This window comes from Thermobia domestica, chromosome 2 (genome assembly GCF_964235325.1).
Source record: "Thermobia domestica chromosome 2, izTheDome1.hap1.1, whole genome shotgun sequence".
NCBI classification, from domain to species: domain Eukaryota; kingdom Metazoa; phylum Arthropoda; class Insecta; order Zygentoma; family Lepismatidae; genus Thermobia; species Thermobia domestica.
In genome coordinates, this window is record NC_137455.1 from 172,823,052 (window position 1) to 172,850,938 (window position 27,887).

Genomic DNA, 27,887 nt, shown 5'->3' on the forward strand with positions numbered 1-27,887 from the left:
GTGTGTAGCCTTTGCATGCTTATTTCATTATTTGATTGCGATTATAAATCCGGGCTCTAACTATAAGTAATCTGTCATTAATAGTAGATCATTAACCGCAAGTAACGAGTTTCCATGCTCTACGACCTTCCGCAAATCTCTGACTTGACATTAGAATTGCTCTTTTGAATATCGTCCATTAATTGTACTTGTTTTCGTCCTCCCCCTTTTTTACTTTTTACTATACTTTTCTATAAATAAAAAAGAAAATTGTCTTCTCAAAGAATGCTCTAGTGACTTCTTTTTCTCTTTTTAACTACTTTCAGTATTGTCTTTCTTTCTTCAAGTTTCTTGTTCTCTTTTTACGAGTACAATGCACTTTTGTTCCATCCAACTAATTTTCTTAAATTTTCTTCACACTTCTATATTTCCAGTCGTTTACTATTGCTCTTCGCAGTGCTCACTTTCTGCTCCATATAGTACAATAGCCAATTGGAACGGTTGATGAGCCTCTTCCATAACTTTTTATTTAATTAGACCCTTACCTACAAAATACAGTTTTCTTCTATTTAAAAACTCTACCTTACTTTTATTTTCCGTTTACATTTAAGAGATAAATTAATAATTTTAAATAGACACTTAAAACTATTCATCTATTGTGTTTCCTCCTCCAACTTTTATGGCTTGGAACTTCCTTTCTTCAATCACCATTGCTTTCAATTTTTAAAATTTATTTTCTTTCCATATTTTTCACAGTTTTTCCTCAAGTTCTAACACTCTACTAATTCTCTTTTCAAATTCTGTTATAGAATGTATATCATATGAAAAGTGGATACACTTATTTCTCTTACTAGCTACCGAAATAATTTTGCTCTATGTATGAGGTAAAAAATCCCGGAGGTAAAATAGTCCCCTGTTCGGATTTCCGGGTGGGGATTACTCCGGGAAGAATCATCAGAGGAGAAAACAATAACTTTCATTTCAGTATGGGAACCTGGAACATACGGACTCTACGACGTGAGGGAAAACTTGAAAATTTAAAAGTGGAAATGGACAAATGTAAAGTGGACATAGTGCACTTGAGTGAAGTGAGATGGCCAGGGAAAGATGAGATAATATCGGGAAATTACAGAATATACTATTCGGGTGGAGATAAGGCCGAGAATGGTGTCGCGATAACAATGAAAAACGAAGTAGCAAGAGTGTAACCAAAGTGGAGTGCTGCAGTGACCGCTTGATGTTTGTAAAAAGAAAAACTCTTACATGCAAAACCAGTGGATATTGTGATAATACAAGTGTATATGTCAACAAACGATCCTGATGATAATGAAGTAGAAGTAATGTATGATCAGATTAGTGACATGTTGCATCAGGAAGAAAGAGGCAAGGTCAACGCCTTAGTAATGGGAGACTTCAACAGTGTGGTAGGAGAAGGAGCTGCGAATAAGGTAGTGTGACCATTTGGACTAGGTGGAAGAAACGAATGAGGTCAAATGCTTATCGATTTCTGTAGGCAACATGATCTGGTGGTGATGAACACGTGATTTAAGAAAAGAAAACCCAAGCTGTACACGTGGAAAAGTCCAGGAGATAAGAAACGCTACCAAATAGATTACATTCTTGTGAAGCAACGTTTCAGAAATAGTGTACGCGACGTGAAGACACTGCCAGGAGCGGACATTGATTCGGATCACAATCTCCTGGTGGCGCAAGTGCAAATCTGGTGGTTAAAGTCCATCAAGAAAAATGGGACTTAAAGTCCATCAAGAGAAATCGAAAATGGAACTTAGAGTGACTAAGAAATATCGACGATGATGTGAAAGAAAAGAATGAAGAAAAAATCTGTGCATTGGGCGATATGGTTCACAATATAGAGAATAGTTGGGGAAAAGTTAAACAGATTCTACTTGGCACACTCCACAATAACATTGGCAGGATGGAAAGAGCACAGAGAAAACCATGAATAACTGAAGCGATACTTAAGAAGACGGAGGAACACAGAAGGAAAAAAAACCACGGACATCAAGGAATACAAAAGGATGAGTAATGAATTGAGAAGAGAAACGGACAAAGCCAAAGAAAAGTACATGGAGCAAATATGCGAAGAACCAATGGAACTTCAACGGCGTGAAAGATATTATCTGATGTACCTGAAAGCACAAGAATTGGAAGGGAAAGCTACAAAAGTATAGGAACGTTCGGCATCGAAGATAACAAGGTAATGTAACCAGTTACCATCAAAGAATCCTTAGAATTTGGGAGAAATACATAAAAGATCTGTATGATCAAAAGAACGGCCCCAAAGATATTGCGATCGAAGCAAAGGAAGAGGTGGATGATGATGAAAAAGGACCCAGTATATTGAAAAGTGAAGTAGTACAAGCAATCAAAGACATGCGAAGGAGAAAGGCCACTGGAGACGACGACATACCAGTGCATTTGCTCAAGGAATTAACTGACAATGCAATGAAACTATTGATTTCACTTATTAACAAGTTCTATCTGAGTGGAGAATGGCCAAGGAATTTTTCTTGATGTTACAATGGTTACATTGCCCAAGAAAAAACAATCAAAGAAGTGCAGCGATCACAGAGCCATTAGTCTGATTTTCTACACTGGAAAGATCATTGCACGCATACTAAACAGGCGGCTGGAAAGTAAGATAGATGAGAGATTCGAAGAAGATCAATTTGGATTCCGGAACGGAAAAGGCACCAGAGATGCTATTGGATTGATGAGAATTATATCAGAAAGAATTCTTGATGTAAAGGAAGAGTTTTGTTTGTGTGTTATCGCCTGGCGAAAAGCTTTCGACCGAGTCAATTGGACAAAACTTCTGAAAATACTTAAAGAAATCGGAGTCAGCTGGAGAGATCGACGACTCATTCAAAACCTGTACATAGAACAACAAGTGAAGTTGCGCTTGAATGAAGGAGAAACCAATAGTGTGGAGATTGGAAGACGAGTCAGACAAGAATGTAGTTCGTCGCCCCAATTATTCAACATTTACAGTGAATGTTTAAAGAAGTAAGCATTAATGGGAATTGGAGATTTCGAGATTGGAGGGCAGCGCAGATCATTAACAAGATCAGGCATGCAGATGATATGGTTATAATAGCTAAAACCGAAGGAGGACTACAGGAGACGATTGACAAAATAGTTGGCACTGGTAAATTGTATGGAATGGAAATTAACATCGAAAAGTCGAAAGTCATGAGAATATCCCGTGGAAACACGCCCTTGCAGATCAGAGTAGAACAAAAAGAATTCATACTTTCTGGGTCAATAATTTTAAGTGTCTGGGAAGTATTTTGACGAGAGACGCTTACTGCACCAAAGAGATCAAGAATTGCCATAGCCAAAGAAGCATTCAACAAGAAAAGATCACTCTTAACTAGCAGGTTCAATATTGGACTTAAAAAGAAGTTGGTCAAGTGCTATATATGGATCATTGGACTTTATGGTTCAGAGACTTGGACATTATGGAAGTTAGAGAAGAAATATTTAGAGAGCTTCGAAACGTAGTGTTGGAGGAATATGGAGAAGATAAAATGGACAGAGAGAGAGCAACAAACGAAGATGTTTTAAAACGGATAGGAGAGGAGAGGACACTTCTAGCTACCATCCTTCGTAGAAAGGAAAATTGGATTGGGCACATTTTCACACCGCCATAGAAGGAAAAATAATGTGTCGCTGGACCAGTTGTTCTCTCATGAAGCACACAAATTATTGTACCAAAGTATCCGTGTCATTCGGTCGATGTTCAACGCAATGTCAAAGATGTATCCGCTGTTTGAACTAGGGTCTTTGGTCATACTTCTCGACATGGTGCTATACTACAAACCAAACATTCTCGAACAGAAATACCTTCTGAACAGACGAATCTAATTTTGTATGAGAGTTTGTGATACCAGTTGCTTTAGCATGTAAGAATTTGAGAATATTTAACTTACTCTTCACTTTACACTATAGTAGTAATTGAAAACACAACAAAAGCAAGCTAAAGTTATGATCTACAAAAGAATCTGGAATGAATTACTTTTAACACATTTTAGTTTGTAACTGGATAGTGGTCCTATCTGACGTTGTCTACAATCGGTACCACTATACTACTGCAGGTAGCAGTTCAGAATGCGTATACAATATATACTCCATATCTGGCTGTAATTGATATGACATTCATCTATTCAAAGTAAAGTTACCTCTCCCTAGACAGTACTTAATTACACAATTCTTTTATTTCCCACTATCGTGATACCACGGAGCACTAATTTCACTGTTTGGTTACCCCACCAAAATGTTAACCGAATTGAACCCACCCTATTGAGAACTTATGGTCTTTGGTTTTAGAGACACGAATCCAGCACAAATTTCCTCTCCATCCTCTCGTATGGAACTGACTGATGCATTCCAGGCGGAATTGTGTAATATTCCACTTACCAGGTCCGTATCCACGGTGGGTCTAGGGGGGCGGTCCTCCTAAATTTTTGCTGGATTCCCTACAATTTTCACGATAGGCTTGGCTTGCAAATGAACTATAATACGGTGATGAACTATAATATTGTTAGATCGGACCCCCCTAACTTCTACCGCCCCCCCTACATTTTTGGGCTGGCTACCGGCCTGTCACTTACTACCATTCAAGACCTCTATGACTCCATTCCGCGTTTTCTCAGAACTATTCTGAGAGCGAAAGATGGCCCGTAATATAAGTTGCACTTTTATTTTTAGATGTTTTCCTCAAAGTGTTAAATATATGTATCTAAGAGACACAAGTATGGAAGTTGTTTAAAATTAGGAATTGGCTACACTGTTGATTTTATTAAAGGGTGGCCGACGTATCTTGATGGAAACCATTACATTTCGCACGTTTTTATTTTGAGTTGTTCTCTCTCCTTTTCCCACCCAACGTATAGTAGCTAAGTAAAGTAAGCGAAGGTTAAACCCGTGGATTGGTCCAACAGCATTTAATTAACAGTAGCTTTCCTTGGTAGCTGTTTGCCGCTCCCTTCCTTAACATTCTCGTTTACTTTCTTTTTTAATTTTTATTTTTCTCGGTAACTTGGTTTTATCGCTGTTTACAACCGCCCAAAAGACAGGAGTTAGCTCCAATGAAAGCCTTAAGCATGTGATTACATCAATAAAGAAGGGGGACAGAAAAACACTAACGAAATTGAAAGGATTTATGATGTAAGTTTTCTTTTCTATCTTTTTGTTTTTCTTTCTTACTCCTTCGTGTGCTTCCTCTTGGATTAATCAACTGAAAGTGGTTTTTAGTTAGTAAACTGTGTGGTCTGCTGTTGGAAGTCAAAATATCGGTTATTTGCTTTAATAATAATACAAAATGAATGAAAAGAAGTGCGTTCATAATCAAACTTCAGTTTGGGAATTGGGAAACACTAACATATCAAGCATTTGAAGAAAGAAGAATAAGAGGAGAAGAAGGAATGCTATTTTGAGAGAATGACAGTGTTTGCAATCGCTAGGTTACATAAAATAATGATGGCCAGTTTATAATGAATTGAAAGGCAGGTCAAAATAAGAACCATACTTTCGGTTCAGGAAATTTAAAAATTAATAGATAAATAAAAGTGAACATACAAGGGTGGAAATAGGGTGTCGTTGGTAACTTGAATAATAAAGCAAAAATATTTAATGGAAAATTCTAAAGAATTCTGAAAATAGAAAAGTGCTAATGACGAAAAGTAGGGAAACATGATCTTAAGGCGTAATCCTATAATCCAACTAACTTGAAGGCGAGATAATGTCGTGGGGAACGACCTAAATTGTGATATCCTAAAGCTGCGGCAGATTCAAGGCTCTTTCGCAGCTCACAGCTCGCGTTCCGTCCCTCATATTCTTTGTGTTTCATAAGGATAGAAAATACAAAAGCTCAAATTGAAAATTAATGAAGAAGACTGTATTTGTCTTGTATGTACAAAACCGCTTTCTAATTCCAAATTTTGAAGGAAAGTGGACAAGTCCATTGTGTTCAGTACAAACAATGGACACTTTATGTATGTCGCAATAGTGATATATTATTGTTATTATTTGCAATATTTTAAAATCTTATGCAAAGGTATATCAGTTTGTGGACCATTAATAACTATGGAACGATGCAAATGTAGTTTTTAGAAGTTGAAAATAACAGAAATATATGTATTTTGAACATTAAAGTTGATGCAGATTTCACATTTAGTGCTGTTATTCATTCAACTGAAATAGCTTCACGGGGAAATTGTCCTCTTAATTCTTGTTCGTCTGGCAATGACATCTGTTGAGTGTTACGCAAAAGATTAAGTTATACCTGTCAGTAGCGCCACAGCGGTAAGTAAAGAAACTCATTAATTCTTTCGGACAGACTTCAAATATAAGAACACAACATAGCATAGCATACCATAGTGCAGTAGTTCTCACAGTAGGATCCGCGGATCCCTGGGGGTACGCAGCACCTAGGCAAGGGGTCTGCGACTCCTAAAAATTGAAATGTGTTGTAATAAAATGTAACTCATAGATATTATGCAAGAAGTATTTTTTCAGTTACTAAAAATAGAGGAATTAGAAATTATGCCTATGTTTGTAGATTTAAATCTTTTCTACTTCACTAAATTTCTGCCCTGAAGCCAGTCAACCGTTATAAGAACTAGTTCAAGTGAGAGAAATTTCTTCTTTGTTGGGACACTTAAAAAAACAGTTGTACATTAACTGCACGACGCCTCCGAATTTCAAGAATTTCATCTTCAAGTGGCGGAAAGCTCCCGCCACTACCACCAATTCCAGATCTTTTTTTTTTTTTTAAAAAAAAAAAGAAAATGTTAGTCATTTCTATGCTTATAAACATTAAGCTTCCCCAATTCTGGGATTTCTAAAAAAAAAAAAAAAAAACGATTAGAAAACTCTCCGAAAATATGGTCCTAGATCCGCCACTGCGATTAACTTTTGATTCAAATTGCGAGTGCTTAATGTAAACTTGTCTTGGAAGATAGATCGCAACAGAGAAATAAGAGCGTTGCTTTGATTCAATCAATTTATAAAGATTAAAAAAAAAAAAAAAAAAAGATAAAACCGCTTCCTTGCCAGCAAAGGTAAGAACGGTCTGAGACGGTTTTAGGACTTTTGACATTTTGACTTCAAAATTGATGTTATTCGATTCCATACGTATTACATAGTTTACACACCAAATTTTAATCTGCGCAAACGAAGCAATCCAAAGTTATTACTACTGACACCTGATCTCACGTTCAGGATGGCTGCACAAGCAGGATTTTGGTGCAAAATTTTAACTCCCCGTAACTTTGGATACCTTCGTTTGCGAAAGTTGAAATTTAGCTTGTGGACAAAGTAAGACATGTAGGATCGAATAACAAATTTTGAAGTAAAAAAAATCAAAAGTCATAAAAACTCCTACATTTTTGGCAAAATCTTGACCCCCTCCTCCCATATCTTTGTATCCCTTTGGTGCGTAAGTTGAAATTTAGTGTGTAGACTAAGTAAGCCGTGTAGAATCGAATAACATCAATTTTGAAGTCAAAACATCTGACCGGCAAGAACAACTCCGGAACAATAATATTGAACTGCGGACTTATTATTGTTGAAGCAAAAAAAAAAAAAAAAAAAAAAAAATTCGCTTATTAAATTCCATGAGTGTCAAAAATAAAGAAAAACAATAAAACTTGGGACTTGCTGTATTGTTAAGTAACAAAGAGAAACTACACTCGATGTTGTCCTTTTTTCTTCAGTAGCAAGACCATGTCATTAGATAAGAAAAAGAAGGTTTAAACTGCCCCTTACCTGTTCAAGTTTATATCGCCACTTTACAAGTTTTAACCACGCAATTTTCTGTGCCAATTTAACTATTATTGCACTATTTTTCTTGATATTTTGCTTGTCATTGGTAATTCTAATTAGTATATTTTTAATACCATGTGAAATATCAGATAGCATTGCAAAGGGGTCCGCAGATTACTTTCCGAATGAACAAAGGGTCCGCGTTATCGGAAAGTTTGAGAACCACTGCTATAGTGTATTGCACGAACACTCGTACTTAAAAAAAAATCTGGCCATCAACTTTCTTTAGAATGTGCTGTAGTTTTCTCCACAAACGTATATCAAATTAACTGTTTAAGCTCATCAAGCCAAACTACAATGTTTTCCTATCTTTTCTTGTCACAACATAACTTCCTAAAAGGTGATGAGTGCCCCGTTTCCTTGAGCACAATTGTGATGTCAGAAATCTGGCCCTGGCCTCGAAGCCCCAGAAATGGGTCCCGACGTTTTGGGCTCGGATCCCTTCTACGTATTCCTCTTTTGAACATGGAGTTGTTGGACGAGGGTGGAGGCATTGGAAAGGCCCTAGTCGTCTGAGCACAAGGTAATGTAAGAAATCGGTCCCTGATCTCAAAGCACCAGAAATGGGATTCCGAAGTTTTGGATTTGAGTTTATTCTATTTGCTTATTAAAATTGGAGTTGTTGGACGAGGATATTGGCGTTGGAAAAGTGTTGGACCCTTGAACACTGCAGTGATGTCTGAAATCATGGCCGGGCCCCGAGGGTTTGGGTTGTGTTGTGAAGCTCTGCAGTGGCTCAATCTCAATACCTGATTGGGCGAGATAAACCCATTAATTCAGAAACTCGGAGCCTGGGCCTGATTTCTGACATCGCTGCAGTTTTCAAGGGGCCACCACTAGCGTCCAAAATCACCTCCTTTTAATAGCCGAACAGAAGAGACTCAAACTCAATATTTCGGGACCGAATTTCTGAGGCTTCGAATCCAGGGCCCGATTTCTGACATTACCGCTGTGTTAAGACAACTCGAACCTTCGCAACGCTACCACCCTCGTTCAACAACTCCATGTTTAATAGACGTATAGAAGGGACTTGTGCCCAAAACGTCGGGACCCCATTTGTGGGACTTCATACCCAAGACCCGATTTCTGACATCACCACTATGCTAAGGGAACTCGAAGCTTTCCAACGCAACCATTTGCATACAACAACTCCATGCTTAAAAGATAAATTGAATGAGCCCATTTTGAATGAGCCTAAAATTTTGGGACCCCATTTCTGAGGCTTCGACGCCAGGGCCCGATTGCTGACATTACTACTGTGTTCAAACGACCTGAACCTTTCCAACGCCACCACCTTCGTACAACAACTCCATGTTTAATAGGAATATAGAAGGGACACATGCCCAGAAACACTATTTCTGGAGCCTCATGACCGGGCCCGATTTTTGACATCAGCACTGTGCTCAGGGGACCCGGACCTTTCCCACACCACTACCCTCATCCACCAGCTCCATGTTCAACTCAGTTTCCCTACCGTAGGAGGATTTTAATGGAATTTTCTCCAGGGTCTTATCAAAATTAGACCTAACATTGTGGCTGGGGGCTGTATCTAGAAGGCAGGCCCTTCTATACTCCATTTTTTAACATTCTTTGCAAGTGAATTACCTACTCTTTAGATTCTCTTCATCACTACTTATTTATAAGACTTAATTTGAAATTGCTAGTCTCATTTAATCTTCTTTGTTGCATTTTCCTACAATAGAAGGGAGACAAGAGGTCTGTATACGGACATGGAATAGAAAAAGAAAAAGGAAAGAAAATTGTTTATCCAGAAGCTAACTGATCCTACGGTCGTGTTGCGTGGTGTGTGTTTTTTTGAGTGTCGGTGTGTGTTTTGTCTGCGTGCCGCACTGTTATTACGCGCTTGCGTGTCTCACTTGAGTTGCCAACTTGCTGGCTTCCAAATCACGCAAATAGAGAGAGAGGGTCGAGGGCTTCAAAAAGTGCCTGTCCACATGATCTCTGTATGCAAACAAATAACGACAATTTCTTCACAAAATTAAAAAAAAATCACTCGCGTGGTTGCTTGTTTTCCTTTTACGTTAGAATGCAAAGGAAGCGAAACAAAATGTTCTCAAATTGCCTACAGAAAGTATGAAGAAATAATTATCATTTTTCATCGTATAACTTTTACATGCTAATTTTATATTTCTAAGCTGCCATGTGAAAATATTGAGAATGTTTTCTAATTTACACACTGAATATGTATTATAGATATTCATACATAAGTTAACTTATAGTGAAGCTCACACTATGTAGCAAAATTTATTACTTCAATGTGGTTTCTTAATTATTTGATATATAATTATATATAATAACGTGTAACGCATTTCTTCGTCTCAATTAAACAGATCACAGGGTTTAAGAGGGTATTTCTGTATATAGCACCCAGGAAACTCAAAATCTATTCAAAATGCATTTAATTTTTGTCTTTCGCACTACATAGGAATGGATCTTAACTTTATTATTATTTTTTTCATTTCTAGAACTGATCTATAAGCTTTACCTATAAATGGAATAGACAAATATTAATTGAAGATTTATAGACCATAAAATGATGTAATTTATACATGCTAGTATCCACTAAAATACTTAAAACGATATTCTCATATTTTAGTTGATTTGATTTTCTTAATGAAAGAAACTTGTTTCTTAGATATTTTGACGCCCTTGGCTCTACAATGAAATCAAATTTGCTAATAGACTGGAATAATGGTGACGTCATTTCCTCTTCGTTACCATGGTGATCGCCATTTTGTTTTCTATACAAATGGAGTGTATAAATGAGATGTTGAGTAAACAATGGCTGTGAAATTATTTATAATTTTTAAACACTTGAGAACGAAGTAAAGTTGGTGGAAAAAGGCGAAAATGCTTTTGAATCAAATCACAAATCACGTGTCTTCCGTAATGATGATGGTGAATTTAAATATTTAAAAGGCGGAGGCAATATAAATGCCTCAATATATTGCACAGAAGGGGAACAAACCTTATGTAAAGATCGCGTTGATTTGCCTGTATCATGTAATATTATACTTGTGTGTTCTGATCGAATCATATTTGCTTATTTATTTTGCCTTAGTAATTTTACGTTTACGATTAAGAATTTTATGTTGCCTACAGAATATCGAAAATCTTTAGTAAAGGATTCTAGGATATTGCTTGTTCCATTTCTGCTCAATTACATTAATGTTTACAATCAAATACATAACACATAACCATTTATGCGTTATTTCTCAGCCTTCGCTCGTGTTTGTATAGAAAATAAAATGGCGATCACCATGGCAACGAAAAGGATGTGACGTCACACTAATTCAGTCTATAATCCCACCAACACTTTCCTGAAACAAGTTCATTCAGACATAGAACTTGAACTATGAAATGAACTATAGGACGCATTGCAAGCAAAATATTGAATGAATCTGTTTGTATTTGAGTGGTTGTTGTAGAACGAATCCAAGATCATGCATATATGGAAAGTAAAGTGCTATCTTGCCCAATTGCACGGATCCGTGTTGTAATAATTTTTTCACAAATTCCAATGTAGAAGAGTAGGCTATGAATAATATATCATAATATGTAACAGAGTTTAATTTGATTGAATAGAAAACTTTACTCAAAATATTTTATAAAAATATCATTTTTCAAGAATCTGCTACATCTCTATAACTTTATTTCTTGCTCATATTTTACGAGTGATCTTTAATAGCTATTTCAAAAAATCAAAGTGTTTCTCTAGTGGATAGACACAGCTTTACTATTTTTTTTCCGAAGTATATTTAATCTAGTTTGTGAGATGTGAATACAGAAATTCCTTTTCAATAACGCTTTTCTCTCTCATGTCTTTTATTATTATTATTATTATTATTATTATTATTATTATTATTATTATTATTATTATTATTATTATTATTATTATTATTTACTCATCATACACAAGTTTCTTATGAATATTAGTTTTTTTTTTTTTGGCTTTTATGATTGCAATCTTTTCAGTATCAATATTCCCAGCAAAATATCCCGAGTGATACTCTGGCACAAATCTTTGCCGATTTCAAGATAAAGTAGGGGTTGTTTAAGTGGGGCGGCGGTAATTTTGTCACCGGAAACTTTGTCACCGGAAAATTCGTTACGGTAATTTCGTCACCGGTAATTTTGTCACCAAAATATTACCACATAGGTAATTTCGTCACCAAAAATTTTGTCACGATAATTTCATCACCAAGTGTCTTTTAGAACGTAATACAAGTACAGTACAATGAATGAACTCGAAAAAGTTTTTGAAATTCTTTCCTTTAATCTTCAACTGAAGCAAAACTGTGCAGCATAATCGAAATATATTATTATTAGTAGTAGTATTTAAATAAAGAGTTACATATTTTAGATATCGTATTTGAGATAAGAGATAAAAGTTTCCAGTAATTCTATCACAGAAATATTATGATATAAGAAATTTTGACACTGTTATTTTTTTCACCTTTCTTGAACTAAATAGAGGCAAAGCAAATGACCAAAACAGGTTACGTTATTGTAATCAAACTTGGAAAAAATTCAGTTTGTGCTGAACTCTACAAAACTGAAGATTCGGGTACTCGACGCAGAAGCAAGCGCCAATAAAAGAAAATAATGCCAACTTCAGCAAATATTAAAAGCACAGGCAACCTGGGGAACTAATGGGTTTATGTATGACTATTTACAAATATTAAGTTTCGCCAATATCAAAATTTTAGAACAGAAAATAGCAAACAAATATTAAGTTTCGCCAATATCAAAATTTTAGAACAGAAAATAGCAAACACATATTGGAAGATATGCCCATCCGTTCATTTTCCCGCAAACTGCACGAAAATTTGCATCGTACTCGTACCGTTCTCTGAACCCAAACTCTTGGACCTTCCTCCACGTTAACTGAGTCATGTGAAAAGAGTGATCGTTTTTAGGAGCTATTGAAGGAAGAATATTATATTTCAACTCTGAGTAAACATTGGCAAATTGTTATTGCATATGTAAAGAAAACAAATTTATTTAAAGAAAGAAAAACGTATATGTCTGGAAGTTTCCTTTAAATAGCCTTATGGAGCTATTTAGAAGTGAAACCTGGACGGTGGACGGAAACTTTTAAATGGCTCCTTAAAAAAAACAAAACAAAACAAAACAAAAAAAAAAAAAAACGTAGCCCTATGTGTTAAGGTATTTGAGCAGTACGGTATGCCCTAATGCAGAGCAAGACACAAAATTCATATGAAGAACTGTTTCGTGCGGTGATGCATCAGTGCAGTGAATTTAGTGAATATCCGGACCCTGTAACTGTGGTTATGGATTTCGAGATAGCGGAAATGCAGGCTGTAAAAGCAACTTTTGGAAACTCAATTCGTGTACAGCGTTGCTTTTTTTCACCTGACTCAACGTGGAGGAAGGTCCAAGAGCTTGGATTCACAGAACGGTACAAGAGCAATGAAAATTTTCGTCTATTTTGCGAGAAAATGAGTGGATTTGCATTTCTTCCCGTAGCAGATGTGCATCAGTAATACAAGAGGCTTTGGAGGAAAAGCTGGATCTTCTGGACTATTTTGATAGTAGCTACTTAATGGTTGAAGCAATGGTTTTAACTGCGCTACATCAAGATAGATAAAAAAAGAAAGAAAACTAGAAGAGTGTTTCACATTTTGTAGAAACGGCTCCAGTCTTTGTGCATAACGTATAATACTGGAACTAAATGTTTTAAAAAATGTTTGCTTGTTGTTTCCTATAATGTTATGAAAAGTGGAAAATGAACATGTAAAACACTTATTGCGTTATAACAAGTTATATTTTGTTTTTTATTTTCTGATCTGAAATTTTGATATTGGCAAAACTTAATATTTGTAAATAGTGATATACAAATCCATTAGCGGTCCATTTTGCCTGTACTTTTAACATTTGCTGAAGCTGACATTATGTTCTTTTACTGCTGTTTGTTCTTACGTCTAGTACCCGAAACTTAGATTTTCCAGAGTCGAGCACCAACTGAATTGTTTTCCAAGTTTAAGATAAGGTTAGCTTTTTTGGTCGTTTACTTTGTCTCTACTTAGTTCAACAAAGGTCAAAAAATGACCATGACAAAAGTTCCTATATCCTAATATTTTGGTGACAAATTATAGATGACGAAATTATTATGTCAAAATTTCCGGTGACAAAATAAAATACATGCTAATATTTTGGTGACGAAATTACCGGTGACGAAACTACTGTGACGAAAATTCCGGTGGCGAAATTTCCAGTGACGAAATTACCTAAGTTTGTTTAAGTGTGTCCAAGCAGCCTAATGGTTATTTATATGATTTTCGTTCTAATCAAACCTCGTCCGATTTCCTGTCGGAGCAAAAATTTGTGTGTAAGTGTGTGTGCTAACCAATCATAGTGAAACTATTACTTACTTCAATTAAGAGGTAGTTAACTCTGGTGTAGAAAGCCAAAAATAATGGGGAAACCCCAGCAAAGAATCCAAAATCACGAGTTCAGTACTTGCTCATAGCAGTGTTATGCACGTACGCTTTTTCCTTTTCATTCTTTCCTTTTAAAAGTTCATTGTTTTAAATAGCGATTTTTTCCTCTCTCCCTTGAAATACGTTGGAATTTTAATAGTTTGATTTTACCACGCCTCGTGGTTTTTCAATAAGAATTTGCATTATGTATAAATTTAAGACGTATTATTAAAACTAAATTTTATCATTAAATATTATAAAAAAATATATATGTATCACAAACTTTAATAATGAAGAAATAATGAAGATATTGAATAATGAAGAAATCAGTTAAAAAAACAAATCATTAAAATTATCAGTTCGTTAAAATAGAGAGAAGATAATTCCCAATTTAAATCAATGAGCTAAAGAAAATAAAATAAAGATATGGCGCAGGTACTCAACATCTTTAAATATTCTCAGCTTCAGCAATTGAACGCGAGTTATATTGACGTTGACGAGCGCAAATTTAATAGAAGTTCGCGGGCAGTAAAGTCGTAAGGTGATAAATTCAAACTAATTGTGAATTGAAAAAATGAAATGAAATCTTTGAGTTTAGGCTAAAGGAGACGGTGATGATGAGTAATGAATGAAATGGTGGAATGAAGAAAGTGGGAGGAAATGGGAGAACCCCTAGAAAACCCACGCACACGGTGTTCATCCACCACAAAGTTCACTTGGCGGGGGCTGGAATCGAACCCGGGACCCCAAGCACCAGAGGTGAACGCTCTACCACTGAGCCACCGCGGCCCCAAATAATCATGCATTGAATATATTTTGTATAACAAAGACACTAGTGGTTGTTCTGCTGAAGCCTTTAGCCTGTTGTACACGATAGGTTAAAATAGTGCTTAATTAAAAGGTCTAATTGTGTTCATTTAATCTTTTTACTTTGTTGCTATTTTTATTTGAGTTTCCCAATCAACCACCCTAAATTTCATACCATATCCATGCTATTACTCATGGACTTAGTTATACAAGCAAGCGGTAGCACAGGTAGCGACAATTATGAGTGTCAGGCTGTCAAACAATAGCACGAATGACATCTATTAGTGTCAGGCAGTCAAGTGATAGCACACGGAACTATATCTATTAGTGTTAGGCAATCAAGTGATAGAGCAAGGAACTACATTCATTAGTATCAAATAGTCCAGCGATAGCTCTGTAGCAACATATTATTTTCAGGCAGTCAAGCGATAATGCAAGGAACGACACCTATGAGTGTCCTGTCAAGCGATAGCGTAGGGAGCGACTTCTATTAATGTCAGTCTGTCAAGCAAAGAACAGGGAATGACATCTATTACTGTCAGGCTGTCAAGTAATGCAGAGAGAACGATATCTACTAGTGTCAGGCAGTCAAGCAATAGCACAGGGAACGACATTTATTAATGTCAGGCAGTCAAGTAATAGCACACGGAACTATATCTATTAGTGTTAAGCAATCAAGTGATAGCCCAGGGAAGTATATTCATTCGTGTCAGATAGTCAAGTGATAGTACATGTAGCGATATCTATTATTGTCAGGCTGCCAAGCGATACTGCAAGGAACGACATCGGTGAGTGTCAGACTGTCAAGCGATAGCACAGGGAACGACATCTATTAGTGTCAGGCAGTCAAGTGATAGCACACGGAACTATATCTATTAGTGTTAAGCAATCAAGTGATTGCCCAGGTGTGGACTTTGTGGTGGACAAACATCGTGCTCGTGGGTTTTCTCGGGGTTCTCCCGTTTCCTCCCACTTTCTTCATTCCACCATTTCACTCATCTCTCGTCATCACCGTTTCCTTTAGCCTAACCGGCATAAGCGTGGGACGTAAAACTTAAAGATTTCATTTGATAGCCCAGGGAACTATATTCATTAGTGTCAAATAGTCAAGCGATAGCGCAGGAGCGACATCTATTATTGTCAGGCAGTCAAGCGATACCGCAAGGAACAACACCTATGAGTATCAGCCTGTCAAGCGATAGCGCAGGGAACGACTTCTATTAGAAATAATGTCAGTCTGTCAAGCAATAACACAGGGAACGACATCTATTAGTGTCAGGCAGTCAACTGATAGCGCATGGAACTATATCTATTAGTGTTAGACAATCAAGTGATAGCGTACGTAACTACATTCATTAGTGTCAGATAGTCAAGAGAAAGCGCATATAGGGATATTTATTATTATCAGGCAGTCAAGCGATAGCGGAAGGAACTACATCTATGAGTGTCAGTCTGTCAAGTGATAGCGCAGGAAATGACTTCTATTAATTAATGTTAATCTGTGAAACAATAGCTCAGGAAACGACATCTACTAGTGTCAGGTAGTCAAGCAATAGCGAATGTAGTGACATCTATCAGTGTCAAACAGTCAAACTACAGTACAATCTATTAGTGTAAGGCAGTCAAGCAAAAGCACAAGGAACGATACGTATTAGTGTCAGGCAGTCAAGCGATAGCACAGATAATTACATCTATTAGTGTCAGGCAGTTAAGTGATAGCATATAGTCATTCAGGGGATGACCGACAGTTGGAGAAAACCGACACTTCTAAGCTTAAAGCGCTTTCAATTCTACCTGGAAGTGAAGAAGTTGGCGTAATCAGTACTAAGTGAAACTGTGGGGTGCATGAAATGTATACCTGTAAAAGTTTAAAAATGAGTAGAATAATTTGACGAGAAAGGTCTAAGTTTATGAGGTAAGATGTGAGAGATATGTGAGAAGTGAAGGGTCACTGTAAAATTTGAGGGTGTTTCGTTAAGCTCTTGTTTAGAAGTAAAAGTTGTATTGTTCAGCACTCATGGTGGACAACATACAGCTGAAAGTTGTGCAATCACAGGTAGGTAGTTGGTTTATCAATGTGCAGTGTTTCTAACTGGCAAAAAATATAGTTAAGTGCAACATATACATTCAGGGTACTTTCGACACTCACATTTGGGACACTTTCGACAGATGCTTTCCCCCCTCGCCCTTTGGTTGTGATTTTAAATAACAATATATATAAAAAATACTACATTAGTATTAATATATAGAAAATAAAATACCTGCATCCTTGTTCCATTGCATGAGATGCTCCTGGAATTTGAACAAAATGTCAGTAGCCATAGAGGCCGTAAAGAATGCAATGCTACTTGCTACTGCTTCAAGAGCTTTTCAAGTCCTTTGGATACATTACGTGAACGGTTATTGAAAGTTAACTGCAAGAAACATTTTAATGAACATACAACATTTACTGAAGAAGATGAACACGCGCTAGAAGAAAAGTTAATTATATTAGACGGGTATGGGTTCATACAAGAAAATGAGATGTGGGACTGTAAAGTGAAAGACAATAGTGCCAAACTTTTAACATCTGCATAGAAAAAAGAAAGATAGAAAAATCAAAAGGTAGTGACACATAAAAGAATGTACAGACATAAAAATGTTGCAAAACACAGTAACAAAAAATGAGAAAACTCAAAATGAAAATTATTGTGCTATCTGCCGAGGTTAGTTTACGGATAAAAACAATTTCGCTGATTGAGTTCAATGTACAAAATATTTTCATGGTTTAACGAGGACTGTGTTCTTCATACAGACGATCCCTTCTTTGTGTGTCAACAATGTGAAATCTCAGACAAATATGAGTACAATGTTTGTTCTTTCCTGTTTATGAAGCTAACACTAATATTTTAATCTATAATCACAATTTTGGTAACATATGATTAACATAAATTAACAAATACTTTATCATGAAGTACAGAATTTTTCTGCTCTCTGCACTAGCTCACATTTAGTACATTATTTTTTTTTTTTTTTTTTTTAAATTCTTGTTTCATATATTTCTTGTAACTGAACAAATTTTGTGATTATTCTTTCCCTCGTTTGTAACTCAGTGACATTTTAAAATATTTTCCAGAGCTGTAAATAAAGGTATTCTACATTCCTAAACTTATAAATTCCCGCGTTTGTTTAAAGTCCATGAACTACTTTACGAACAGTAATGTGCGTTGTGGAATTATTAGTGACACTATCATAGTACGTAAAGTCTTAATATTGATGTCAGTATTACCCCAACAACCTGTCGGTCTTCCCTATAGAGTTGGGGAAGACCAACAGTTTTTCATCGATCATTTCAATTATGCCTCCACAGCCACACATTGCTTTTGTGGGCTATAATTAGTTTCTTTAATAATTCATTACAATCTTGTAGTAGCGTTAATGTCCTAAGGGTGTCGGTATTGCCCCAAATGACCACATGTAGCGACATCTATTAATGTCAGGCAGTAAAACGATAGCACGGAGAACGACATCTATTAGTGCTAGGTAGTGACGTGATAGCGCAGGGAACGACACCTACTAGTGTCAAGCAGTCGAGCGATAGCGAAAGTAGCGACATCTATTAGGTTTGTTGTTTATTATTAGGATTAGCGTGACGTTCAGATCGAGACTTTCTCATTTATTATTTAGGATTATAAGAATTTAGATCTATTGCGCATTATGATCGCTCAGTAAAAATATATATATATATATATATATATATATATATATATATATATATATATATATATATAGTCCTAGGCTATTTAGTACATTTAAAAATGGAAACAGTTATTTTCAGTAAGACGATTATTATTATTATTATTATCACGAAGGAAAGGTCAGACCAGCAGGCATTTTAATATATCATTACTGGATTACTTAATAATATATAATTGTTTGTAGACAGAACCAAATATTAATATTGACACAGAACGTGTCAAAGAAGTAGTGTTGCAAGTTACACTATGTACATTTTACGTACTGTGTATTTATACACGCATTTCTTTCGTTTTATTTTTCTTTGTAACAGAATACAAAATAGTTGGGCGAAGAAGTGAAAGCTGCCCAGACAACTTATGATGATAACAGTAATGGAAACTTCGCTGGCGGCTTCGGAACTATAACCTTTAATTAACAGAGAAAAAGAAATTAATATGGCGATTATAAGCTCAATGATACAACATTTTTAACAAGTAACAACTGGAATTTCAGACTGTCTTTCGTAATTATTATTGCTGTTGGAGACTTTTCAACTTGTATACGTAAAAACAAGAGAGGAAATCCAGTATTTGCAAACACATTACAACAGAATCATGGACAAAAAGTATTTCTTTTTTTTTTTTAATACTTTATTGATTATATGATTCTTTAGGAGAAAACAAGTTAAAAGGTCCTATGTAAATTACTATATAATTTGTTGTTGATTCTTTTGTAGTTCTTGCTCAATCAAGAGCGTCACGAAAAATTTTCGTGGTTCGTAGTATTAATAGTTATTTCAGTTTAATGAAAAACAAAGGATACAGCAAGTTCGATTGTACAGTCAGCGACAAAATGGTTTTTCCCGTTTGGTAAAATGTCTTTTGAGAATAATCGTGGTATGACTGGAAGGTACAGAAAACTACATTCTTTTTAATTGACTTAAAACTGTACTCAAATTGTCCCTTCCATTCTGAAGTTATTTATGAAACTAATTTCACCAAACTGATAGAACTATTGTCGCTGACTGTACATAAAGGGAGGCCTTTTCGAATTGTCGATTAATTAAATACTACTTTACGTAACTAAAGACTATCGATAGGAAAGCTCCAGATTTTTAAAGTTTTGAAGATCTTGTTTCATTTTTTGTGCTGATTTATTAGCATATTTTGCAGAGTATTTGTTTAAGGTCACACAAATTTCCTAAATTTTAATTTAAAAAAAAAAAAAACTTTGTGAAACTATTTTCAACAAACCATTATACATTGTTTAGTTGCGTGCAAATGAGAATAGTTTCCAAGCACAGGATTCTTGCGAAACTGAAGCTCTCTACTACTTAATTCACTGGAAGTTGCGTACCGGTACATTATTATTAGAACATTTTACTAACATTAGTTAAGGAACGATTTTTGATTAGTTTAACTAATGATTTTTTCAAAGATATAAGACAAACACGTTTTAACGTATAATTACTCCCTTATAAATGTTGGCGATAGGGTTATTTTTCATACATACAGGGTCTATGTTCTTTTAACTTGACAATGTGTATAAGCTTTCTTTTATTTTAATGAGAGTGATAAACATTTGTGTAATTAGAATAATGTATTTGGTTATTTAAGTCATGTGATGCACACAATAGAGCAACCTTGAAGTACTATGATTCAATAACAGCAATAGATTAACTATTTTATGTCTGGCGTCACACAATTATGTGATCTGTGCGAACTAACAATGCTATGCAACCTGCTGACAGTTCTCTGTTCAAACTATTAGAATCATTGTATATGCCAACCAATGTTTTATCCAGTCCTTTTGCTTTCCAGGGGAGGGGAAATCTGAAGTTCTAGGGGGAGCCCATTAAAAATGTGGAAAGTGACGATGTACCTTATGCATCCCGTACCTTTATATACTGTGTGCAAAGAAACCATCTATATACTTTCAGAGAACTGTACCTTTATTCTTCACTGATACGCATTAATTTTTAACTATTGAAATATAAAGCTTCTTCATATACAAGAATTAACACTAATAATATTTTGATCAGATATATTCATATTTATTCAATTATTAAAATATTAAGATTAATCTAGAGGTTCTTACCTTTTCATGAACTAAATATTTAAATACATATTTTTAATAAACTAACATATTTTACATTTGAAGTCTTAAAAGTAGGCAGTGCAATTCTTCTTGGGGATGCATTATACCAGACTTTTATAATATTTCTTATATGGAAAAGTTTCCAGTTCATGAGAACCTTCCATGGATATTAACGCAAGTGAACTTAGGTGATGTGGTGTAAGTTGCTGTCTTAATTTTGTACAAATTGAGAATAATCTTTCAACTGTGCAGGCACCTACAGCACACACACTTAATATGGCAGCTAGATGTCATAGTGTAGTAAAACCGTCAACAATATCATCCTCTTGAAGTTTCCATATCACTCAACTTCATATTCTTCTCTGCATACCGTACTTTAAAATTGAATGAAAACACTTAACGTATATTCAGTTACACAGTCTTCAAAATTCAAAGAAATAAATCACACAAAGATTTGAGTTCTGATATTGCATTATCCATAGACATAGTGTCACCACAGTTGAACACTTGGGACGATAAAGAAATTTTGCCAATGGTATCCCCAAATCTTCTATCAAAATTTTCTAACAACGCTATCACATATGGCTGCACAACATCATTATGGAGCTTATCACAGTTTTTCAAATATGCCTCCAGAAATGCGTATAGACCTTCTTCCATCACTTTCTTGTGATATTTATGAAACGCTTCCAAATAAGTCGATGAATCACTCCTAATATCCTTCAAACGAGAAGTTGCTACTGACACTCTCATCAGTAAATCACTAAGACTAAGTTTTCTGGATTGTAAAAATACAGTCAAGGAATTAATTAAACAAAGGGAAAGTTCCGATCGCACGTGGAGATCTGTAGATTCATCGGCCATCTTGCTCTTATATATTCTAATATTTTATTTTACAGCCACTTATCCGTTTCTTTTGAAAACTCGACGACTATTGTAGTACTTCTACATGTTGCGTTTTCCGGCGAATGGGCGATAAACTTCGCTATCTGGTCACTATGATCCAACTGTTCAGCAAGATTAATGGGAGGTTCATCTTCGTTGTATGGAGAATTTCGTTCTTGAACATGAAATATGCTAGCTTTACAAAGTCACTTAACATTTGCAAATTTTTTTCTTTCTGTTTTTCAGATTGTATGTGTAACATTGAATATACAGAAGTACATTGTACCATCATTCTTTTTTGCCTCGCAATCACTAAGCAAGAGCTTTTCTATGAGATTTGCTTTCTTTATTTTTTAAAAGTTTATTATCTATTGGATTTTTACCTGTACTTTTATTCCAGTTTGTGAAACCTTTTATTATGATAGCACAATTAGAACCATTTGCAAGTGGTCTATCTTTATAACATGTACTGAACAAAGAGCATTACTATGTCTAGTGACAAAAGCCACGTGTCAGTTTTTTCCTCTTTAAACACGACATATTATCATCAACATTCTAGACGATTAAATTTCGGATACTTCAAATAACTCTATTACATATTGTTATACCTATATATATATATATATATATATATATATATATATATATATATATATATATATATATATATATATATATATGGCTATACCTATATATTCAAACATTTTGGAGGGATTCTACAACTATGGGGGGAAATTTTCTCCTCCTAAGATGCCTGGATAAAACACTGTGCCCTCAGTGGTAGAGCGTTCACCTTTGGTGCTTGGGGTCCCGGGTTCTATCCCAGCCCCCGCCAAGTAAACTTTGTGGTGGACAAACACCGTGTTCGTGGGTTTTCTCGGGGTTCTCCCGTTTCCTCCCACTTTCTTCATTCCACCATTTCATTCATTACTCATCATCACCGTCTCCTTTAGCCTAACCAGCATAACCGTAGGACGTAAAACTCAAAGATTTCATATAATTTTTTCAAAACACTGTGCCAATACCCTAAAGGCACTGGCCTATGGGTTCCGATGAAACAGCGGAAGCGAAGTAACGCTAAATCTGGTTAGCTCTGTAAGTCTGTGTAGGTGTGCCGTTGAGTATGGTTGAGACTTTCTACATGGCGTTGACATTACGGCGTTCATTCAACGATCTTAGAACAATTGAGAACTACTGAATGAAAGAAGCAGCAAAATCTGTTGTTGAAAACAGCATTAACAGCGAAGAGATTATGTATATTACCACATTAATTTCCTACATACATTCATCCCTTCCCACACACATACACCCGGCAGAGGTCGTAGAGATTCTGGAACGTCCGGGGAAAGTCTTCCTCTACAATATTGCTTAGCAACGCCGTTACATTCTTTATTCGTTGTGTTTCTTTATATGCTGTCATTGTTGAGAGACTGGAGAAACATGCTATTATAAAATTTTGTATAAAATGCTGTAAAACCGCAACTGAAACGTACAGAATAAAGTGGAACGCCTATGGAAATGATTGTCGTAGTCGAAGCAATGTGATCGAATGGCTTTCGCGTTTAAAGAATGATCGGGAGTCCCTAGAAGATGATTCTCGTCGTGCCGATAGACCTGAGAGCAACATAAGTAAAGGAAATGTGAGCCGTGTGCGTGTGTTGATTTACGCTTACCGACGAATGGTTCATTAAAAATAAATAAATAAATAAATAAATTATAGCAGGTCAACTTGGTATTGCTGTGGGAACGATTCATATTTTTTGGAGAAAATAAGGGTCGCTGTCTTTGAATATCTCCATATTGGCCTGATTTGGCACCAGCGAATTTCGTGCTTTTCCCTAAGCTAAAATTTGCTCTCAAAGCAAATCATTTGAGGATGTTACATCAGGACGACGCTAGAGGAGAGCATGAAGGGCAGCAAACCTTTGGTGACATCTGCCCCCAGACACGATGTGTTATAATGTAGGTCAACCAATATAAAAATATTATTTTTTATTCAAAAAATAGCTGCACCGCCTATCGTCAATGTGTTGCATCGATTCAAGCAAATGTGACAGCCGTGCTGAACAGCAATCCAATGAACAACTTTACTGCGACATTTCGCACCCCTTGCAATCCCCTCGTGTGTATGCCCGAGAAAGGATGTAAGTAGGAAACTAGAGTGGTAATAAATGTTTATGACATCGTTAAGTATATTATTTTAAGGTAGTTCCGAAAATTATTGAACGTACTGTGTATATATAAAAAGTGTCATATCCATTTAACTGAAAGAACACGATCAGAAAACATAATGTGTATTGATGTGTGAATTTCAAACAAGATAGTTTAAAGCTAGTAACATGCTTCTTGACGGCAATATGCGTGTCTTTGTGTTAACAATATTTAGATCAGAAACATGACAGTGGGGTAGATGGTAAAATTAAAAAAAAAAAAAAAAAAAAAAAAGTATGAAGAAAATAAAATGAGAAAGAAAACTGAAAATAGACACAATATACATAACACAGAGTCCATTAAGTGGCTAAACAGCTTAAGGTCTAGAATATTTCCCCTCCCTCTCCTTTCTCTCGTCATAAGCTCAACACATGTCCTTAATACACATATGAATAAAGAATGCTTGTCGGCAACAAGTTTTTCTTCAAAAGCTTCACACGTTACCGACACTGCATATTAATTACTTTACATATGCATACATAATACATATATCATGTATTCTTTTTGCGCATGCGCTATTTACTTTTAATGGAAAATAAAATACGATGTTTCTTTTCTCTGCGTCAGGAAAGACGTTTAAAATTCTGGATTTTTTGCGGGGGGGGGAGGTTAATACTGACTGACTGTGGGGCAAAAATTCCTATTGATTGTGTTCGTGGATATATGTGTCCATCTCTGTATATGAGACAAACACACACACACACACACACACACACACAGAGAGAGAGAGAGAGAGAGAGACGTGCTAAAGAAGCTTATGAACTAATCTCACTTTAGGCTTCTTTTTCTTTATGTTCTCTTTTTCTTAACAGCAGCCGCTTAATATTTCAATGCATGCCTTCTCTGTACATCCACTGCCGCGCTCCACCCTTTTCAAGCATCAAAGGCAATTATGTCCGCAGATTAATAAACCAATAAGTTCTGGAATCACGCAGATAGACATACTTCAATGCATCTGATGGAAAAGAGAAGGGGAAACTACAACACGGTTAGTTTACGGACCGCTTCAATCCTGAGCTATTGCTGATGTCGTGCTTATTGTAATGAGATCTTCCCCTACACCCCCACTCTTTTAACCGCTTTCCTCTCTCTTTCTCTCTCTCTCTCTCTCTCTCTCTCTCTCTCTCTCTCTCTCTCTCTCGTGAAAATGTAGCAAAGCAACAGGGTGTGATGCTTCTTCTTTCTTAGCGGTCGGTCGGGTGTTTCATGGTTAAAGGTATAAATTACTACCTGTTTGAGATTTATTCTCGGATACACGGGGGGAATTACAGAGGAGATCTGTCCGCGCGGTCCGCCATCATCTTTCTGGCGCTGCCTCGTAATAAGAACTACAAATCTTGCGTTTGCGTCTAACACCCGGGGCATCACAAAAACATCCCCACTACCATTATACAGTATATCTCCTCTTCTCACTCCCAATCTGCCTATATAGTTTTTTTAACATCAAATAAGCATCAGGGATATATATGTTGTTTTTTTTTTAACCTTTTCCGGAGTCACCTATCACGAATAAAAGCTCGATACAAACACATATACACATATTACAGGCCACGAAAAAAAAAGTAATAATAAAAGCTGGGACTTTTTTGATGACACCCTTCCTGAACGAGTTCTGTTTGTCACGTCCCATTCAACAATGTAGAACATATTACTCCTCTCTCTCTCTCTCTTTTTGTAGTAATTGTCTCCTTTCCGCCCTGTTTTTGCCTGAACTTCGTTGGTTACTTATGCTCGATTCTATCTTCTCCTTTGCCCTTTTGAAAATACGTCTAGAACTTGTATATACTCGATATATACGTATATACTGAAGTCTAAAAGTCCACGTCGACAATTTGATGACCCAATGAGATTGTCACTCGACAGAAGTGCTGAAATGACTCTGTCCGCGTTGCAGCTGACGGTTGGTAGAAGACAATTGTCTTAGCTCTGCTGAAGCGATATAATTTAGCCAGATGGTTTTGTATCTAGTGTTCTTATGGCCTAACTTCAGGGTTTCCTCCGGGATTTGGAGAAACATTGTATTTAGTTACTTATGGACTTTTGTAAATGTTCATCAAACTTAGAACAGTCTTGCATTTCAAAATCAAACAGTGAGAATTAACAGAGTAGTCAGAAGATCACCATCAAAACGCTGAAGTAAAATCTATTTGGAAATATACTTATCCCTCGTTTTATTGGATAAAAAAAGGCATAACGGAGGTCCAATGTTGTTGATTGTCTGCAAGTTTCGATACTGTCTATGGTGACTAATATGTGCAATTACATTACGAAAGAAAAAGCAATAATACACTACTGTACTTGTAATAAAGTACGCTATAGGCCCTATAGTATGGCAATGTTCAACACCTGTACACCTGTACACCACTTTTATTCAACATTTAACATTATTAACCTATATCAAAAGGATTCTCAATTCGATCTATTTATACGAGTGAACATAGACACTATATATAATATAATCACACATAAGTTCAACTCAAGTGCATGAATTTTGTTCATTTTCTTTTTACTTGAAAGAGTGTGCTTCCGTGGTAGACTCATAAATATTATTTGTATCTGATCATCATTTGGATCTGATAACCTTAGGAGGTAAACCACGGAAATTTTCAACGGCTGACAGTATTAATATCGTAATTAATCAACTTAATTGCGTGCATGTTTAACTTCAACATAATTGCATGTACCAATTTATTATTATTATTATTATTATTATTATTTATTATTATTATTATTATTATTATTATTATTATTATTATTATTAATAATAATAATAATAATAATAATAATAATAATAATAATAATAATTTTATCAGGATCAGGAATTCTGATGACAGTCTTTGCAGTTAAGTCATATAACTCCTCAACAGCTGATAGTGTTAATACGGTGTATATGCTCATGTACAATTCCGTAACGCTAGGCTAATTTATATATATATGGAATATGTCATACATGTTTCCTAGGCCACCCTATTTTGTAGAAAGTTAGTTCTACCTGTATTTTGGATATTGAATTAAATTACTGGGGTATCGAAAAATTAAGAAAAATAGCTGACTTCTAAAATGTCGCATTAAAAGCAGAAAATAATAACTTTAAAGGAAAACAATATTTACTTACTCCAAAGAAAGCACTAGAAAGCTGAAAAAAAATATAAATAATGAAGAGGTTAAAACCAGAAAATAATTCATTATTATATATAAAACTTTTTGAAGTCTGTGTGAAGCAAAACAGATTAATGTATCATAAAATTATTATCCAAACTAATTTTATATGCGGCTCTAATTTGTTTGGCTTGGCGCAGAATTCAAAAACTTTTGTAGATAAAAGTAATGAGTTATTTTCTGGTTTTAAGTGCTTTCTTCTTGTTCTAAGCTTTTTCCCCAGTTAGCTGGGGTCGGATTGCTGTCCTACCCCTGTTTCTATCTTGTGTCGTATCCGCTGTGACACTCCACTGCACCATAGTGTTCTTAACGCAATCTCCTCACTTCTTCTTTAGACGTCCTCGAGCTCGTTTCCTACTCACTTCTATAGCATCTATAATAGTGAACTATGTATTTCAAAGGTGAGCTACGTATGTTGGGCTTCTTGCATGCCCAAACTACTTCACTCTCCTTTCTTGCAGTTTTTCTACTTCTGGTCTCACTTTTATTATTCCCTGGCTCACTTCATTCTTAATTTTGTCCTTCCGCGACACTCCTCACATCCACCGCAGTCTCTTTATCTCTGCAACGTGCTACTTCTGTTTTCTCTTCGTCGTCCAACATTCCGCTCCGTATAAGGCAGGTCTCACCATAGTTTTGTAAACTTTTCCTTTAAGGCGTTTTGGTCACACAACATTTTTATCGTTTCTCTTCACTTCGTCCAACAGCTGCTAATTCTGC